Raw genomic sequence first — 21,105 nt, 5'->3', positions numbered from 1 at the left:
AAAAACATGGTATCTTGCAAAGGAACATAATTATGCTGCTTATTCTTTTAGAACAGCCATTGCAACTGTTGTGTATTTGTAAACCCCTGTTTTTTGGACCATATTTAGGAGACAGTGATTATGACAAACAACAGAAGAAAAGAACAAATAAAGCTGCCATCTGAAAAGACAGAAATTGTGCAGACAGTCACTGTGTAGATGGAAAGAAGCCACATAGGCCACACTAGGCAAGATAGGCATGTGTGTGTGTGTGTAAAAGTTTTATATGTTTGAAAGCTCCAGGATCACTCTGGAGAAGAGCAGCAGTCACCCCCTCTGATTTTAAGTGTGTCCTCCTCTGCCTAGTTCATCTCTGGTGTTGGACTGGCAGATCTCCAGCAGTCTCTCTCTCTCTCTCTTTTTCTGCTGCAGTGTGTATTTATAGCATGCTTTATCCTGCACTAGAATGACAGCAGCACTGTCTGGAGTAGGGGCTGATTGATTCTGGTGTACCTGTAGAGCTCTTTTCATCTTCCCTCACCATTGCTCTTTTTTCTCGTTCTTTCTTCCTCTTTTTTACCCGCTGTCAATCTAACCTTCCGGGTGCAGTTCTCCAGGGATATCACAGCTCTGGTAAGCAGGAGCTAAACCTGTCACCTGCTCCCTCTCTTCTGTTATGTAATTTTGCCCTGTTGTGGTTTATTTGCCTTTGCATGAAAGTGCATGTGTATTCCATATCCCATGTCTTTACCTATATTAATAACTACAGGATTGTGTACAGTATTTGCTTATCCAATCACAAAACACATTTTGCCCCTAATTTATACCTTTGCTGTGAGGTTACGCCTTTATATGTATTTGTCACCTTCTGAGTCATCTTTATTTTCATAGAAGAGGTGGAGCAGACAGACAGAGATAGAGAGGGAGGGACATGTCTACTAGTGTAACTCGACACCTTAGGTGTAGATTCAAAAGTCCAGCTATCACGCTTTCACTCGCATTAACGTCTGAGCTCTGTGCTGTGCACATTGGGACATAAATAGCTTCATATATTAACCTGGATTAAGATAGGTCATTGTAAATGGGCGTGATTTCATGTAGTAGTCAGAACCTAAGGATATTACTTGGCTGTTGACTCCGTAAGATGATAACAGAGCTGCCATTATCGACTGTGAAAGTCTACCCTCCTCTAGCTTTTTCCTCTTGTCTGCGCACTGCTCTCACTTCTCAGCTAAAGGTAGGTAAGCCTCTGATACCTAATCTCTCCATGAGGTTAAAGGCATTTGAGTCTGGCTTCTTGACCTTTTCCCCTGTCATTTTTTTCCTGGGATCCATTTGAACCTGAAATGGGGGTCAACCTGTCACCCTGTATTTTATTACTGAAGTAGTAAAGAAGTAACATTTCTGATATTGGAAAACAGCATTAACCATGTTGGCAATTAATATATTTGGCACTCCAGTGTTTGTTTAGTGCAATTAGTGTCATTCATTCAATTAATAGAACCTCCCTCATTCTCAGGCTTATTCTCAAGATGCATACCTTAAAGGAAATGATGCATATAGTGGAAATGCCCAGAACATCCCTGAGCCACCCCCAATATGTTACCCACGGATAGAGCCCAATGCCTTGGCCATGGCACAGGTGTCAGAGCCTTCACGCTCTGCTGAGACTTCATGTGGAACCAGACAAGGAGTAAATCGATGCTATAAGCCGGACATAGGTTGCCGCATTGATATCCCTATATCTCCCCTTACCGCATCCCAAACTCCGCAGATCCCCAACACCCAAACTGTTGTGCGTGTATTTAACGAAAATGTTAGGACAATGGTAGCATCACCCGAATCCACAGACCGAAATACACATGTGGCCTGGGCTGGTCCCAGCCACAGGAAGGACGGCAACCAGTATGCGGATTCAACAGACCCAAGCTTTAACAGGTCCAGTGACCCTGTCACTCCACAGACTTGCATAGACACAAAGCCTATATCTTCCCACAGACATACCCTAACCACAACAGCAGAAACCTTCCCATCAGCCACCTCTCCCACCCCTTACACACCCTCCCCTCCACCAGCCACCCCCTCCCCGTGCTCTCCCCACCAGAACATTGACTGGAGAAACTACACCACCTACAAGGAATACATTGATAACAAACGGATTTACATGTACGGCTCCCGGACTATTCAGGAGCGCCTGGACAGTTTGCGAGCTGCATCCTCATCCAGTACAGGTAAATACAGTAAGCAGAAGAGTGCGTCAACAACAGCTACACCCTCACGGGGCTTTTCTGGATCACAACTGAGACGGAGGAGCGCCTCACATGATCGGAGTTATCAGGTGTCCAGTGTGCTGCCACTGCGTAGCGCCTCTCAGGAGAGGCTAGGTGGTGCTGATCGGGCTTCTCTAACAGGGAATTGGCCTCGTAGTGCTTCCCAGGATGCCCTCCCATCAGCCGCTATAGGTATCCTGAAACCCAGAGCATATTCTTGCGGCTACCTAAGCAGACAGAATGAGAATGCAACATCCACGTTGGACAGGCAAGCATGCTGCAGAACTGAGACAGATGAGTGGCTGCTCGTGCACAGAGGGGATGAGGCAAGAGCAAGCAGGCAGTCTTCTTCCTTACGCATGGCGCCTCACAAAACACAGGGTGTATTTAACACAGACAGACGAGGGGGTAGTTAACCCGGGTTACCCATCACTCCTCACTTTAGTAGAGGTACAGATTCTTTGCTCACTTCCAGATCTGAAAGCCTGGGTAATACCTCTGCACCTTCCATAAACAGACCCACACTGTTACCTGCAAAAAATTATGTCTCAGACCCTTCCACTGCTGCTGCTTCTTATATAGCTTCTGCCCTGGCCTCAGTACAAGGCCACATCAGTGGTAGCTCCAGCACAGGCCCTGTCAAAGACCAAAGAACACCTCTCACTGCCAACCACATGCCCCACAATGCAAAGCAGTTGCAGCTCAGGGGGCGGGCTGACAGCCTTCAGGATCCTGTCAGAGAAGTAGCCCGTGGAGGTCGCTCTTCTTCTTGTTCTGCTGCCTCTAAACCCCATAGAACAAAGCAGGGTGGATACAAGCCCAGATTCACCAGTAACGGAACAGTTCCTCAGCAACCTAGGTGCACAGAACCACAACCCCAAGCCAATGAGAAGACGGTGGAAGGTATCGAGGGCCCAGATGCCACTGTAGTTGTGGTTCGGAGGGAGAAGTCTGGATCTCAACCTATCCGCCATCCTTCCTACATTCTGGCAGTGAACGAGACGGCGAAAGGGGCTGAACCACCTGCAGAATCCAACACATGCTGGGTGCCCAACGAGACCCACCGACAAATGCACATGAGGAAGCTAGGAGACCAGTGTAAAACCTCCTTCTCAAGCAACCTCGATGACTCACTGGACTCCATTCCCTTCATTGGTGAGAGCTTTTTCTGTTTTTTTCTGATTATGTTGCTATAGCTACCACTACCTCAAAGGCAGATTAGTTTTGATAAGGTTAACAGGTTGCTCAAAAATGTAAAATATATGTCCTGTAGCTCAAGTGGCACTTGCAAAAAATGCTTAAACTGAATAAATGTACACAATGAAAACCATGTAGTATCTTTGGATACAAGCATTCCAAATTCAAAAATGAACTTTTAGTATGTACATAAATGTAGACTTTTACATATTCAAAGTGGATTTGCATATGCAAACTGCATCTCTTTCGGATTCTTGCTTGCTTCATTATTATCTAATGTAGCTTATGTGTTTGCCAAAGCAGTTGTCAGAATGTTGTTCTGGCTGGATCTCTGTTTATTATATTAAGTAGCTGAGGGGACACAAGGAAACTGACTTTTTCTCAATAATCATGTTTTATATTGTTTATTGTTTTATATTATTCATAGTAAACTAAACATCTGAACTTTATCCCCCAGCTTTTAAAACAAGGAAGTCATTGTCAGCTTCACACTAGGACAGTACTTGATGAATTTGCTTTTTATTGCTCAGATAACTCATATAAAAGGGCACACTGTTTCTCCATCCTTAATGGCCCAGGCTTTGCATAGAGAGCTTTAGAGCAAATGGTGTACAGCAGTGGGTTTTATGATGATCATAGTAATAACAGCAGGATGAACAGCCCAACCCAATGTAAACACTGTTGAGCAGAGAGGACTGGTGAGTAATCTGCGTTCTATTAATCTCTTTGTGTGAAAGAGGAGCTTTAAAAAAGCAGTTTTGTATCTTTCAAGTCATCAGTCATCCTTATAATATTGGCCAAACTCTACACAATACAGACATACATAGAGATTTCCCCAGGTATGTCCTACACATGGACATTTCAATGTGTCATTGGCCATCAAAAATGGTTGCGGCTCAAGAGTGTTCATGGAGCACATGGGTTCATGAAGTCCCTGGGAGCATCTCCAAACTGTAATGTACACCAGTACAGTGATAGGACATGACATCATAGTCTTTAGGGCACAGATAATGTGACATACTGACACATTTCAACCTAGGCAGTGGGACTGAGGAAGCCACTTTCACTGCCATTCCCTGACACCAGTTCATCCATAGTTCAGAAACCTAAAACAAACAAGAGGATGGTAAGTGATATGAAAAAAGTAATGGAACATGCCAATGGAAACTAGCTCAAAGATTGCTCCTTTTTTGGAATGTGTAATGTGATTTGGTTTAACGTGTTGTGTTTTGAAGTTAATTTGATATACTTTTGGTTTGGGTTTGGTTTTATAGCCCTAGGAAGTTTTATTTGATAGGCTGTTAAGTTTGTTATGGTATGGTTAATTTTTATCTTGGTAGACTGTGTTGTGTTTGGTTTGGTAGACTGTATTTAATATACCATGTTTTATGCTTGATATGTTTTTGTTTTAGCTGCTGGCATAAAATTCAAGGCATTGATGTTTGCCTACAAAACCACCACTGGCTCTTCACCCCTTTATCTAAATTCACTACTTCAGACTTATGTGCCCTTAAGTGAACGGTGCATTATTGCACCATCCCCAAAGAAGCACAAAATTACTTTCACAGACTTTTACATTAATTGTTCCCTTCTGGTGGAATGAGCTGCCCAACTCAATTCGAGCAGCTTTAAGAAACTGCTAAAAACACATCTCTTCCATCTTTATTTGATCCTCTAACTTTAGCACTCTATTCTAATTCTATTTTATCTATTTGTTGACTTGACACTAACACTTGCACTCTCTATTTGTTTTCTAACTGCTTGTTTTCTTAAAAAAGTCCTCTAACACTAGCTTTCTCTTTCTACTATTTTTTTCTATTCTATCTACTTCTTTTTGTTTGTTTATTATATATATGTGTGTGTGTGTGTGTGTGTGTTTCTCTTTTTGTGTTAGGCGTTAGGCTAACCAAGACTAAATGTAAATGTTTGTTTTTTGTTATACATAGCCAATCGACAGTGCTAAGTTTTACATATCTGGGCTTTGAAACTGATGAACTCAAGAAAGGATTAACATGCATGAAGTTTAAAGTCAAGTTATATAATTATAAACACTATACCAAATCGCACAGCATTCACAGCCTTGTGGTTTTCCGAAATGGGAATTTTCTCAGTTGGTATTTTTGCATCATAAAGTGTATTAGTGTATTATACAGAGACTGCAGGGAGAGCAATCACTAGGACTTTCCACTAAAACTATAGAGAAGGAAATCCTTGTGGTTAAAAGCTGAATATTTTACCCAGTGATGCAATCTGTCTGCCCTAATGTTTGTGTGTTGTCTTGTGTATGAAAAGGTGCGGGAGGCTTATCAGTTTAATGATTACTCATTCTTCTTAGCTGTATGATTAAGCATGTTTCCTCCAGACTGTCTGATTCTGCTGTCTCTATTGGACCTACATTAATCCATGCTATATACCACTAAGATAAATAATCTTATGAGTGTCTCATATCTGTTGTCATCAGATGAGCCGTCAAGCTCCAGTAACGACCATGACACCACACACATTCCTGCATCTGCCGTTATTTCCAGCACACCTATAATCACCACAAACCCACCCAGTCCAACTTCCCCTTCTCCCGTAATACGACGACAGCTGTCCCACGACCAGGGTGAGGAACATCTCTGCTAACACAAACACATACAATATCATCAGCATCAAAAATATGCTTTTGTTTTTAACCATGAGTTCTCCCATATCTCCAACCTAGATTCCTTACGACCTACTATTTAATAATAATATTCAGCAAAAAAAACGGAGCGTTCCAGATCCTTCGATGAGGGCTTGGATAACTACAGAGAAGAGAGAGGGTAAGTTTACGATCAGGACATGAAGTCTTAAGCTACCACAAGTTTGAAGAGTCAGTCCTCTTCTATTGCTGTCTCTCGCACTGTATGATCTCTCTGTTTACTGTGTCTGCACAGGCGGTCGATTAAAACACACCCATGGATTCAAGGGACTTAGAAAGGTGAGTGAGAATGCTGTAATAAAGATAACATATGACAAATTATTATTAGTTCACACCTTAGATAAAGGTCTGTCTTGTTGGCATCTGATCTCCAGCTAACATTAAATTTGGAAATTCATGATAATTTTGTGTCAATTTCTTATTAAAATGAATGTTAATCATGCACCCTGACCTGTATGCAAAGTAACTTCTTTTTTTCTCTCTCTTATTTGGTCAATGAATAGCACCTAAAATGATTATAATGAGATGGAAAGAGACTTTGTAACCAAGCACTTGTATTCTTTTCTAAACCTTTAGCATTGCTTATGATCAAATGTTTATGATCAAATCAATTTGATTACTGAATACTGAACTCAGTGGTCTTCCAGATACCAAACTGATATAACTGATAAAGTATCTCATAGGGTTTGCAATGGCAGTTGTCTAAAAGGATGAATCCTGGTTAATCCATGTTTGGTTTGTTTCAGGCTTTTGACAGATCCTCTGAGGACTCAGGCTCTAGGAGAGACTCTACTTCAGATGTCTTCACTGATGCCACAAAAGAGGGTCCACTTCATTTCCGGCAGCTCAACTCAGATAAGGGAAAGGTACAACACCACTAAACACCATAATTCACAAGATTTCTTTTGTTCCGGGTCCCAATACTGAATGAAAGTATTTTCAGAGCATGCTGGTATGTGATGCTGTAGGAGACCTTGACATATTGTAAACATGTTGCAACGAGTCTTTGCACCTCTGAATGATTGAGAATGGCTGGCAGGCTTTCAGAAACATTTAATGTTGGCAAAGGTAATACCAGAAATCTTGTCCTGTAAGATCTTAGGATATTTACACCATTCAGATCAAGTAAACGCATGTACAATATGGGGTTACATTTAAACAATACGTCCATAGATTATAGTGATTTTACCATGGTTAAGGGTGTAAAATCATAGAAGCTGCAATAAGTTATTAATTTTATCAACTTGTGTATTCTGTATTTGGGATTTTAACTCGTGATTCTGTTGTCTTTTCTACAGCGTGTGAGCAGTAGCATGCGGTCGTGGAAGCAGATCTATGCTGTGCTTCGTGGTCACTGCCTCTATCTGTACAAGGACAAGAGGGACGGACAAACCAATGCTAACTTCCAGATTGAAGAAGAGCCTCTTCCGGTCTGCATCAAAGCCTGTCTGATTGACATCTCCTACAGTGACACAAAGCGGAAGAACGTACTTCGGCTGACAACGTCAGACTGTGAATACCTGTTCCAGGCGGAAGATCGTGAGGAAATGCTGTCCTGGATCCGGGTCATTCAAGAGAACAGCAACCTGGATGAAGAGGTGACACACTTTTTTTTACCCAAGTACAATTTCAATTCTTACGTACAAATAAAGAAGCTTTACCTGACAATAAGGTGGTGACATAAGAATTCATACTTCACTATCCCAATTATGTTAAGAGACTTGGATGCTTGGAAGTTTTTTTTTTTTTTTTTTTTGTGTGTGAGTGTTTTGTTTTTTTGCTGAATCCATATTTGTTGAGACTTTTGTTGGAGCACTAGTGGTTAACACTCATGCTCCTACACGTTGAGCTGTGGTGCTAATGCAGGTTATACACTTTTGCATCCAGATCACTTCCCATTAACCCCTATTCTCTCCATCAAATCGCCTGCATATCTGCTCTATACAAGCCTCTATTCTTGTGCACCAGACGTGAGATGTCATACTTTGGCTGGCACAACTCTCAGATATCGCTCTCCAGAAAACATCTGTACTTGTGTGCTAAAGTTTCAAGGTGGCAAGCCTAAACAGTGAATCTTACTATATAATTTCATTTCAAGAAGAATTAAGGTTTTTTTTTCTTGTATGTACAAAACTAAATGTTTTTGGTGGGGGGTTGATGAACAAAGTTGCATTGATGAATTTGAAGTTTGGAGAATCTATATTATTATAATATTTCTGCTTAAACTTTATTCAAGTGATGCTGCCAGTTTGTAGAAATTTCAAAGTTGGCAAAAAGCTAGAAAACAAAATTAAAACTACATAATGTTATAAAATAATGGAAAATGTTAAACTCACATCAGACTCTTTGACAACCAGCTATTTTTCGCTTAAGACAGCTGAGTGTATCCTCATCGATGCTTTTTGAGTATTGTACACTCTCACTTAGAACAAAACTGAGCATTATCTAAATCCTTAATTACCTTTGAATGCTAAGACATGTGTCCTAGTATCAGACTTTTCAGACTTTATAAACATTCAGTGTGACTTTTTTAAAGCTGCTTTGAAACAGTGTGAATTGTGAAAATATATTTGACTTAACTTTGGCTCAGCCATTAGACCAATGGCAGACGAGAAACTTTCGTTTAGTGACGTGAGTGGTGCAGAAACCACACTTCATCTTTGAATTATGGGTAAGTCTATCCAGGTCTAGTGCCTGATATAGATATGGTGGATGTTTTGGACTTCCTCATGAATCATGGAAAAAGACCCTATTTAAAGAACTTTCTTACAATAGCTGAACATAACCTAGGGCTTTTTTAGAAAATAAATAGTAACACTTCAGGAAAACCATTGCATCTTTGTAGCACGTCTTCTTCTGTCTTCTTACACAGCACTGGGTTATCCACAAGCCCTCTGGCGTGTTTGGGGGGATTCCACTCTTATATTTTCATCCACTCCTTTGACATCAACTTTTGTCTTCCTTTTCTCTCTTTCCTTCTTCTTTTTGTAGAATGCAACTGTAACTAGCACAGACCTCATCAACCGGAAAATAAAGGAGTACAACACTCTAATGAGGTAAGAAGGAAACAGGGAAGGGTTCCCATCAATTCTTGTAGTCTTCTTTCTCTTCTACATCTTGACCTGGTTTTTGTTTGTTGCAGTCCAACCAGCAGTAAGACAGAACCCTCACCCAGAGCGTCCCGTCAGTCCCTGAGCATCAGGCAGACGTTACTGGGTGGTAAAGGGGAAAATAAAGCCACAAGCCCTCACTCACCAAACAAGGACCACGACAGGAAAGCCATGCACAAAGGTAAAAGAATCAAGCGCACTTACTCTTTGTGTTGTATTCAGTACTTTTAAGTATCAATAAAAATGTATTGTGTGCTTGTGTATGTAAAGTATTTTTGTGTGCTTAGAGTATTTTGCTTAGCAACATGCTAACATCAAACTCTACTGTAATCAACTAAGTGAGTCCGAAGTCATTTGCTGTTGATTGCAAATCAGTCATTTATGAGTTTCTGTTTGGGTATGGTGCTGCCTTAGTAGGTATATAGCTCAATAGTGTCTCTATGGCAATTTCTTATTATGGTCGTCTGTGAATAGATGAAACCAGTCCACCAAAAGATAAGGGCACATGGAGGAAGGGCATCCCTGGACTGATGAGAAAGCCATTTGAGAAGAAATCGTCTCATGGAATCACATTTGGAGTAAGACTAGATGACTGCCCTCCAGCTCAGACCAACAGAGTAAGACCACAAAGAATGTCCTTTCTCTCACTGTTGCACTTGGCTTAGTTGATTTCAGTGACAATCTAAAGCTGTCCCTTGTGAAAAAGAAGTACTCTGTAGTGTGTGTATAAAAAAAGTACTTATTTCTGAAATAATATCATTTAGAAGAATATACTTAAGTGTTAACTGAATATAATGACACTGTAATAGCATGTTTATTACAGTTAAATGAATATACCTTATAGATTAACTTTAATATAAATAAACTGATCTTAACTTTAGAGTGTACGACTTCAATACATCTTTATATGTAATTGGTTACACTTTATTTTAAGGTGTCCTTGTTACAGTGTTATTATACATTTAAGTACTGAGTAATATTAATTAACTACGTGTACTTACTATATGGTTAGGATTAGGGGTTAGGATTAGGGTTTGTTTTAGGATTACTTGCATGTAATTATGCATAATTCATTGTTATTTTAATAGTAAGTACATGTAACATGTAACAAGGACACCTTAAAATAAGTGTCACCATGTAATTTTATAATTGTGTTTGTCTTGAGATATATGGTTACTGATTATGGTTATGGTTACTGAGTGTACTACTGAATATACTATAAAATATATTAATTTTAAATGCAATATTGAATAACACACTACAGTTGAAATTATAATCAGCTACTTTACTTGTGATTTATAATGTTAGTCAACACATCACAATAAGTGTTATTATTAACAGATTATTTAAAAAATAATTTTAAATGCACATTTAAGTAAAACTTTGAATTTTACATCATCCCACTTTTTTTTTCTTTTTTTTATGGTTTACATGTGCTACAGGTGTACATGCAGTCCAATCAAGTACACTTTTTCACAAGGGAGTGTGCTCTACACCAGTGATATTTTTAGCTGTGGGTGTTAAATAATGTTTAAAGAGTAATTGTTTAGTTTGTGGGATGAATGTAATTGTATTGGAACCTGCTACGTTTTTCATACTGCTAATTTTGGAGTCATATTTGTCTATGTAAGACACGCATTCATATGGTGTGCAGCCTTAGAGGTTTAGATTGGCTTGCCAATCTAGTGACTGTTCTTTGTGTGTTTTAGTTTGTTCCTCTGATAGTTGAAGTGTGCTGCAAGCTTGTGGAAGAACGAGGACTGGAATACACTGGCATTTACAGAGTGCCAGGAAATAATGCCGCCATTTCCATCATGCAGGAAGAGCTCAATAACAAGGGCATGGGCGACATCGATATTGAGGATGATGTGAGTTTAAAGTTCAGGTGTCACACTGGTGTTACACATCAAGTGTCGGGTGTAACATTTTCTTTGCTTCTTCCTTGAGGTCCTTTTCTTCTTCGTCTTTTTTTTAATACATTATCTATTCCCCACAGAAATGGAAGGACTTGAATGTGATCAGCAGTTTACTCAAATCCTTCTTCAGAAAACTTCCTGAACCTCTCTTCACTAACGGTTAAAAAGTCATTGTTGTAATTCCCTTTGCTTTGGGCTCTTTTTTATTTATGTATATTTGTATGTATATTTAATTTATATTTTGCACTTGCTCAACATTAATTATGAAGTTTGCCATCTAGTGGCTGTGAGTGATAAAGACATGCAATTTCAACATATGACAGCTGAAGTAATTTTCCTTCATGATATGCCCTCTGTAGAGAGATATGCAGACTTTATTGATGCCAACAGAATAGAGGATCCTGTAGAGAGACTCAAAGTGCTCAAAAGACTGGTATGAAGCTGTTTACCATTTGTTTATAGTGCTAATAATTTCACTGATTGTTATGGCAACCCTAAATAAACTTCAAAATTTTCAGCTTCACGAGTTGCCTGATCACCATTACGAAACACTGAAGTTCCTCTCGGGACATCTCAAAACTGTGGCTGAAAACTCGGAAAAGAACAAGGTAAAACATTTCTGGTAGTCCACAGGGATGTACACGGAGAATGTGCACTTTCATTCAAAACCAACAAGATGACGTGCAACAGAATGGAACAGAACACATAAAACAGGGCTCTCGAGACATGTTTTCAAGCTTTTCCCCAGATTTTCAGTGATCCAGATATTTATTTTAAAGCTCTTATTTAAGGAAAACATGAAATGAAGTATGCAGCTAATTTTAGTTGTTATTTCCTGAGTGAAATATGATATCAGAAGTGGTGGGACTTGATGTAGATGGAGGAGAGGGCTTGGTGATGATAACCAAAAGGAAAGTAGTGTTTATAGGCAGAGCAAGTTATTGTGTAATAATGTGCACTGATGATTTTTAAAAAACAGCCATATTTGTTGCATTGGTCTTAATCCCTGACATTCAAAAGAATATGTCCTGAGTGTACACTCACTTTGTGAGAAATGTCTCATCTTTCTCATCTGTCATTGTGTCAGATGGAGCCACGGAATCTGGCTATTGTGTTTGGCCCAACACTGGTGAGAACATCTGAAGACAATATGACTCACATGGTGACACACATGCCAGACCAGTACAAGATTGTAGAAACGCTCATTCAGCATGTGAGTTCTTTAATTTCTCATGTAAAATGAAAACACTGTCCCAGTTGTGTCAGGTATTTGAGCATTGGTGAAATAATTCTGAATGCAGTCTGGTGCTCTCTTGCAGTACGACTGGTTCTTCACTGAGGAGGGTGACAAGGAACCTACGGTGTGTATGGATTAGTACAGCTGCTTTTTTGTTGTGTGTGTGTGTGTGTGTGTGTGTGTGTGTGTGTGTGTGTTTGCTAAGGTTGGCATCAGGGTTTTGAACACACCCCAACCCTAATTAACCCTTAAACTACTTGAGTGTATATCTTATCCATAACTGTTTTGAGTAAGTAATCAGCTAGCAGCCACCCAGAACTCCTACACTGAAAATCACTGAAAACACCTGTAGCATCATGGAGGCATAATTTTGCATGAGCAAGAACCATTAAAATCTAGTTTCTTGTCATTACTTTGAATCACTGCAGCTTCATTGAATTGTTTTTCTCTGTGTCTGCTCAGACTACGGTCCATGAGGAGAGTGCTGTGGAGTCCCAGCCTGTGCCTAACATTGACCACCTGCTGACCAACATCGGCCGGACAGGCACCTCTCCAGGGGAAGTGTCAGGTAACATGTGCCCTTGGTTGGACCCTCTCTGACACGGGTTCACCTTTTACACTCTTCTGTTAAGTATAATTATGTCTAAGAGCACGCCTTGTGATGTGAGCTAAACAAAAACTACAGTATAATAATATGTTTAAACATTTTATTTCAATATTGATAAAAAAATGCTTTTGCTTTTCTGAGAACAGAAGCAGCTGCTCCCAACACTGATTTTTTTTTGCTATGGCTTAATTACAAAGCCTGTGTGAGTTTGTGAGGCAAGATGTTAGACATTTTTGCCAACAGAAGCTTGCTTTGTGAGACATTGAATTATTTGGTTTGGATTTTTACTTTCCATGCTTTAGCTGATTTAATTTCAATTATGTAAATTTCTGCAACTGTCTTTATCCCACTTCGGTTTTGCTCATTTGTCATGTTTGTGTGAATCTCACAAAACCTGTCAAAGACATGGCTGGGTCATATTTTACCCCCCAAAAAAAGAAAAAAAAAAGAATTAATTAAATTTATTTTTGCAAAAGAAAAATTAAGGCTATTTTTAACATTAAGATTTTTTTTTCTTTCAATTATTTCCTCCCCACATTACTACAATGCAAAAAAGAATATTAATAAAAATATTTGGTAACACAATATGGAATATATATTCACTATTAATTAAGAGTTTTCCCTCAATAAACTCCTAATTTTGCTGCTTAAAGTTAGTAAGAATTGTTTCTTAAAATAAAGTATTATCAGATGTTTTTTGAGAATCAACAATGAGAAGAATGGGGCACAATAATTATATTATAAAAAAAAAAAGTGAAACATTCGCCCGAATTCCACCACATTACCGTAATGAGAATGATGAAGATCCTTAATTGTTATGAAAATAATATTATAATGCAAAAGAACTTAACGGTGTCTGGAACAGGCTTCATTTTCCCTACGTAGATTACAATTTCAGATTTTTTTTCCTTTTGATGTTGGGGTGAAATACAACCGTTTCCAGGAGATTCACCCATTTCGTGTGTCTCTTTCTCTACATGTTCAAACTCCACTGGGTCGTCTCTGTAATTCTGCCAACTGCTGCACTAACACGTCATGTTCTTTCTCCGAGAGAGAACAAACAAATAGCTAAAGCCAAAACGCAGAACAGGCTTGCCAATCTCTGATCCCTCTGTCCCTAGTGCCCCTCTGTCGCGTGTCCTAAAGGCTTTCCCAGCATTCACACATACTGATCTTGACACAGGACAAGTGGGCGGAGTCTATCACACCTTGATGTCACTGATGGACTCAGTAGTGTCCGTGATGGGCAGCTGGAACTGTAGGAAGAGGGAGGACTGTTGCCCGCAGTGTAGCTGCCTAGTCTGCAGACACCCTCGCATTTTATGACGTGGGCGACTGAGAAAAGAGAACAAAAAAGTGCAAAGGGAAAGCGCAGCAGAAGTGTTGGGTTCTGTGGGGTGTGGTTTGTGAGTTTACCTGGCGTAGAGCAGTGCTGCTGTCTCAAAGGCTCTCCGCTGTATCTCGCCCCTCTCTCTCTCTCTCTCTGAACGCAGAACAAACGGAGAGACAGCATGGTAATTCTACTCGGCTCGAATATCACTCGGTCCATACCATTTGTCACCACCAAGGGGTGTGCAGGGGGGGCTCGGACTCAACACGGAAGAAATAAGCCTCTAAAATTTGTAGTCTTTGGCATGGAAAATGAAATGAGAGCAAAGACAGCAGTTAATCAGTTCTTTAACTTTTCCTTGCTGGCATTGTGTCTTCCCATAGTGTCATCTTTTCTGCGTAGCTAGCCCCTCTCTGACCCCTGTCACGTCTGACCCTGGTTCATGCCTTGAGTGTCTTGTCTTCATTGTGGTCATGACAGCACACATCAGAACAGCCTCAGCACTGTCATTAAACATCCATTGAATCACACACATTGTACTTGAGCTCAGAGTGCAAAGATTTGTAGAATTAATAGTTGACATGCAAAATTTCCAATTACCGTTAGAAAATTCACTTAACGGAACATCCAGGCTCAAAACATGAATAACATCTGAGACATGCAGAAATATATTAAACTTTTTTTAAAAATGTACAGTAATGCACTTTATTGCAGTCTTCAGACGTGTTTTAAATGTATGTGAAGCTTGTATTTTAGTTGAAGCCCTTATATTTAAATCTACTTTACTTTACTATATATATATATATATATATATATATATATATATATATATATATATATATATATATATATATATATATATATATATTTATAGAGTTGTTAAGTTGTCTACATGATTGTATTATTAGTGGGGCTGCTGTTTTATACAGGTTAACTTTTGCCTATTTATATAGCCTTAATATTCTTTATTGTGTACAATATTTTGCTGATTACTTAAAATTATATTAAATTCTACTAAAGATAATTAAATTTCTGCCTGGTTTCTTCTTATAATCAGAGGTTCTGTATATCTGCTTCTGAGGATCTTAGCATGTCAGAATCAGATGGTTGTAGATTTTCCATATAGGTCATTATAACACAAATGTCACTCAATGACGCCACATCAGTCAATGACACTGCCTGCAAGACCTGCATCATTTTGTGTGTACTCTGTGGTCCATGCATCCTGTTAGTTGGAGTTGTTCCTTCATAAAAAGTTCAAGTCCAGCTGATCTCTTTTGCAACCACAAAAATGTATTTTGTACCAGATTCATGTTACCATATTGTCTGTGTTTGCTGGATGGTCTTACACGTGAACGATTGCTCCCTACCAGTGAATATGTATCTGAACGTTACAGTAAAACAGCGCTCACTCATTCGTTTGCATGCGTGCCTGCTTTGAAGTATATTCCTCGATGTTCCTCTCTCTTGTTGTTTGCCATGCTCTCGTCGTCATGCACACCCTTTCTCAATGCATATGTTTCTCTGCTTATCACCTTCCCTCTGTATATGAGTTTGTTTGAGATCAGTAGAAGTGCAAGTCACTAACCATGTATCATTTTTATTTACTCCACAGATTCACCAACCAGTGACTCTGCTAAATCTAAGGTGAGTTTGACTTTTGGAACGAGGCCACTTCTCTGATAGGGCAGGTATAGTGGGTGAGTGTAGTTCTTGCACCAGACTGACATGCTCCACCACTCCCAAAGCAGCATCTGGGAGCCAGTTGCCATCTTGAAGAGACTGGACAGATGGATCAGAGGCCATCATGTCATGCGTTGAACATGCCCTGCATTCAGTGTAACAGGGAAATGAGATGTTTGCTAGAAGGTGCACTAAGCATTTCTGCCTAGGGGTGGGAATCGAGAACCATTTTTTAGAAACTACTGCAACTGAAATATCTTCATGCTGTACGGCTCTTTTAACAGTTCTTGTATGTTTAACATATAACTTGGTTCTAATATTTTAGTGTATCAGCCTCTCAAGCTCAATTCTAAAACAGTACATTCAGTTTATGAATTAATGTCTGACTGACATTCACTGAATTAAGACATCACTTTGTCAACCAAGAACCATTACTGTGTTAGGTTGGTGGACATGAAGATAAAAGTTGGGATAACAGTTGATCTCTTGTAATTAGACTCTTCATCTAACTCCCAAAGTACTAGACGTCCCATTAAATGGATTAAGATTCCCATCCCTTTTTCTGTCATCTGGCTCCAGCTTTGATTTCAAATGCAACCCATGCAGTTTTTTCCATGTGGCAGTGCTGTTCGTGTTGCGGATGCTGCTTGTGCTATGTGGCTGTTCTGAAACAGAGGCCTCATTTGGAGCTCTGTGACTGTCTCTAATGTTTCTTTCTATGTTCAGTCCTTCAACCTCTGATTTGTGCTGCTATCAGAGAAGCAGGTGGAGTACTCTGGGTTAGCCATCTTTAAGGGCAGCGGTTGGGCTTTTTATTCCATGTTTCCTTGCTAGGCCTTTATGCTTTATGGCTCCTTGATTTACAAAGTTGTTTTTGTTTTCCCTGTGACTGAGTCTGTCACTCTTGCTTTCTCTTTTTGTCCAGGGCTCCTGGGGATCAGGGAAGGACCACTGCAGCCGCGAGTTCCTTCAGCCACGAGTCTCCTCCATTTTTGCTGCGGCCAACCGCAAACGAAAGAAGCACAAGGAGAAGCTGCAACCCAGCAGCTCTGATGACGATCTTGATACCTTGTTCACCAAGAATGAAAACCTAACTCAAAAGCAAAGCCAGGAGGAGGTGGCAGACAGGTCCAGCCCCTGCGGAAGACTTGTTGGAGAGAAGAAGAATGGTGTAAGTGCACAGTCAACCCCGAAGAACAAGAAGGAGAACAGAAACTCTTTCTTTATGAAAGACAAACCCTCTTCAGCTCTCTCTCCATCACCCAAGCCCTCATGTTCACCTGGTTTCAACCGTCGCACCACCAGATCCACCCTCTCAGATCCTTTCTCACAGTTTGATGAGACCACCTCAGACTTGGGCACCATGAGTTCTGGAGCCTCTGTACCCAGAACCAGACCTCGCAAATGGGGGACAACATCACCGGCCCCTGAGCAATTACCTGCTCCTGGGGGGGCTTTGCTAACTGCCGAGGTGAGCTCTATTACGTCGGACTACTCAACCACTTCCTCTACCACCTTTCTGACAGGAGTGGAGTCCATCACATTAAGTCCAGAGGTGCAGTCTGTGGCAGAAAGCCGGGGAGGAGACGAGGCAGATGACGAGCGCAGTGAGCTCATCAGTGAGGGACGGCCGATGGAAACCGACAGTGAGATCGACTTCCCAATGTTTAACCCTGGCATCACTGGAATAGACATACCATCCACAGAAGATGGTGGCAACAGCACGCCCAAACTAGCTTGCCGCTTGCTGCCCTCCCATAAGCTCATAGAATGCGACTCTCTGACCAGGAGGCGATCCCTTCGACAAAAGACGGATAGCGATTCATCTGTGGAGGCAGGGGCTGGTGGCGGCAATCAAGGGGTCAGCAAGAATGAATCAAATAGACTCTCTCGAGTTCTGGAGGTGATGAAGAGAGGCCGTTCCACTGGCAGCCTTAGTGCCTCATTGCGCACTGAATCGGACCGCGTTGAGCCAGCGTGGCATCTTAAAATCACAGAGAGACTCAGGTCCCGTCTACGTGCCTCTGCCGATGACATGTTCGGTGTTGGCACGCAAAAGACCCGCTCTACAGAGACACGTGGAAAGAAAAAGGGCATCCGTCGGCGGCATACTATGGGTGGCCAGCGGGATTTTGCTGAACTAGATGTCATTCATGATTGGAGGGAACAGGGCGGGGTGGACCAAGGTGCCGAAATGTCTTCTGTGGAGCACCTCAAACCCAAGTGTGACTCTCAGGACGTGTCTGTCCGGGACTGGATTGCTCGTGAGCGTCATCGAACTGAGGGCTCCCAGACCAGTCTAGAGTTGAAAAGTCAAGAAGGGATAGAGACAGAAATGGAAGAGGCCCAAGCAGTGAGTGCTGAGCGACTGACTCCCTCTGCTTCTTCATGTCCCCAGGCCAGCTCTGAACAAGTAAACGGAGGCGCGTCAAAGAGCAAATCCAGAAACAGTTTGAATTCTGGAGCTGATTCTCATCCACAAAAATTGTCAGGAGCCCAAGTGGTGCGCTCACGATTCTACCAATATCTTTAAAACAAAAGAATAATTTGCATATGTGTAAGAGTGTCATAATGTGTGTGTGAAGGCCTGTTCAAACCGAGGTGAATGTTAGGTGTGAAAATTCTATGCATTTTCGTATTTCACAAACACAAACTGGTAATGCATCTGTTTAGACCAACTGAGGGCCACTGTCCTGTAGCCCCAACCCTAATCAGACACACCTGACTGTAGCTTTTTTAGTGATCTTGAAGACACTGATTAGCTTGTTCAGGTGTGTTTGAAGAGGGTTGGAGCTAAACTCTGCAGGACAGTGGTCCTCCAGGCCCGAAGTTGCCCTGCCCTGGTTTAGACCGACATGAGATTTCTCAATGCCATCTATGGGACAAATCTCTTTTCCATCACATTGTGAAGAAAACTGGCCAACCAGTAAGATTTGCACTTGTTGTGACATGCCTAGAGCCGCCGCTGTTACATAAAATGACATGGTGGCACTCTCAAACACAATTAGTTTGCCAAGTGCCAGTGAATAGAATAAGAATCTGCAACCAGCTCTATTGTCTTTGTACTGGGTTTTGTTAAATAAGCACCACAGCAAATACAAAAATCTGAATGGCTGTTTGAACATTTGCACAGCGCTTTGTGTATCGGGGTCTATAGGGTTAGCGGGGTATTTCTGCTTTTCTATAAGCACCTGTCAGAGAGTAATTTTGCGTTTTCATTCAACCTGTCTGCAGTTTGTATGTTTAGATCTGAAAAGACAAACTGTATGTGAAAATCAGGATGAATTTTTGTGCCAAACATGCATGTTGGTGTGAACAGGCCTTAAATCGAATGACTGTCATTAGAGCTAAGGTTACTCCACTTTTATTTTCCATCCCCATGTCCTTTTTTTTAAACAAAGTATCTATAAATATGAATATATATTATAAATATAAATTGTATATATCTATATGTATAGGCTTATAAAAAAGTAACTGGAGTAATTTTAACAATTTTGAGTTATCTGACTCATTGTTTTTGGATCAGTACTGGAGCTGTTTTCTTGAAAGCTAGTAATATATGCATGACGGTGAAGTGGCCTGATATTCAGAGGCTGTACAATACCAATGTTTACCGACTGCCTCGACAGCACACAATTTTTCTGACTTTGACAGACATGCATTTGCATAACTGGTTACTGAAGGATACTAATATCAAAGGAAATGAAAAGACATCTCGTCCAAGGTTAGGACAAAAAAAAAAAAAGAAAACTCCTGATGTTACTCATGAAGAATGTAATATGCTTGCTGTTATATTGACTAACACGTAAATTGCTTGTTGCAGTTTTCATTAGTGAAAAAATGTAAATAATGTCTGTACTTGAAGTATTTTCTTTTTTGGTTTTGTTTTTATTATTATTATTTTGAAGGTTAGCCTTGATATGGGCTGTTTTCTGAGCTGTGCGCTGTGGAAATCCCTTTTACAGTGCATCATAACAGCCAGATATACATGTGGAAGAAGAATGAAATCATTTTTTATATTTCTACAGGATTGTGAAAGTAAGTGCTAAAGTGAAAGCACCAGAGCCTGAACATCTGTAGCAGTACTATGCTTACTGGTATTGTCATGTTGAACCATTTAAATGCAAAGTACAACCTAACAGCAAATAAGTCATAAAATTACAAGGAATTCAGTTTCCTTACAAAAAAGTGCCTCAACTGGTTCTGGTGACAGGAAAGGTGCCATTTCTTAATTTTGTTGTTTGTTAATATGGAATATGTATTGTGAATGAATGATTGAATTTTATCAGAATAAAAAAAAAAGAAAGAAAGAAAGAAAAAATAATTTTTTATACAAAACGATGCAAAAGCAGACCCAGAGCTACCACTGCTTCATCAGTCAATAGTCTTAAGTCATCTCGTGCTTTGCCACTGGATTCGTCTTTACCCTGGTCTTTTATTGAGGCAATATCTTAAATGGGTATTTTTTTTATGTTACCTTTGTCAAAAAGTCACATATTTTTTCCGAGCTGACCAGTGTAGTAGCCAGCATGTGATTCCTCGGGAGAGTATGCATGACTTCATACTTATGTGTGCGGATTTCATCTTACCTCTGAATGCTCATATGTGTGACTCCCAACTGCAGAGAAAAAAAAAGAAAAGAAAAGAAAAAAAAAAAAAAACACTGGAAATAAATTATCTTTGTCAACTTCTTCTCATTGTCATTGGTAATCTATGTAATGTAGACTCTAGGTCTAGCAGTCACTTATTATTTCCCCCAACAATATGTGTTTCAATTTCAGACATTTACAACTAGGCAAAATTAAACTCATTCCAGCATTTAGCCTTTGGATCAAAAGATTTGTGCCATCATATGATCATTTAGATAAAGAGAAAAACATTTAGACAAGCACGTCCAAACTTTTGATTGGTAGTGTTAATGCTTGTTTGATTTTTAATGAAATATAAATGTTAAATGTTGTGCGCTTTCTGAACAGAAGAGGGCATTGTGCAATCATAAGGGCCTCAATACAAAGAATTTATTTCTGTATAGGAGCAGAATGGCCTAGGTAGGCAGTACAAATGGATGTTGTTATTACTATTATTTGGTG

At 40.2% G+C, this 21,105-nt stretch overlaps 1 pseudogene; it reads left to right on the top strand.

The window, feature by feature from the left end:
* Nucleotides 1-20,705, top strand: part of LOC109049682 — a 55,467-nt pseudogene extending 34,762 nt beyond the window's left edge.
* The last annotated feature ends 400 nt before the right edge of the window (nucleotides 20,706-21,105 follow it).

This window comes from Cyprinus carpio, chromosome B24, assembly GCF_018340385.1.
Source record: "Cyprinus carpio isolate SPL01 chromosome B24, ASM1834038v1, whole genome shotgun sequence".
In the NCBI taxonomy this organism is placed as follows: domain Eukaryota; kingdom Metazoa; phylum Chordata; class Actinopteri; order Cypriniformes; family Cyprinidae; genus Cyprinus; species Cyprinus carpio.
The sequence above is the reverse complement of the archived record's forward strand: the minus strand, read 5'-3'. Positions and strand labels throughout refer to the sequence as shown.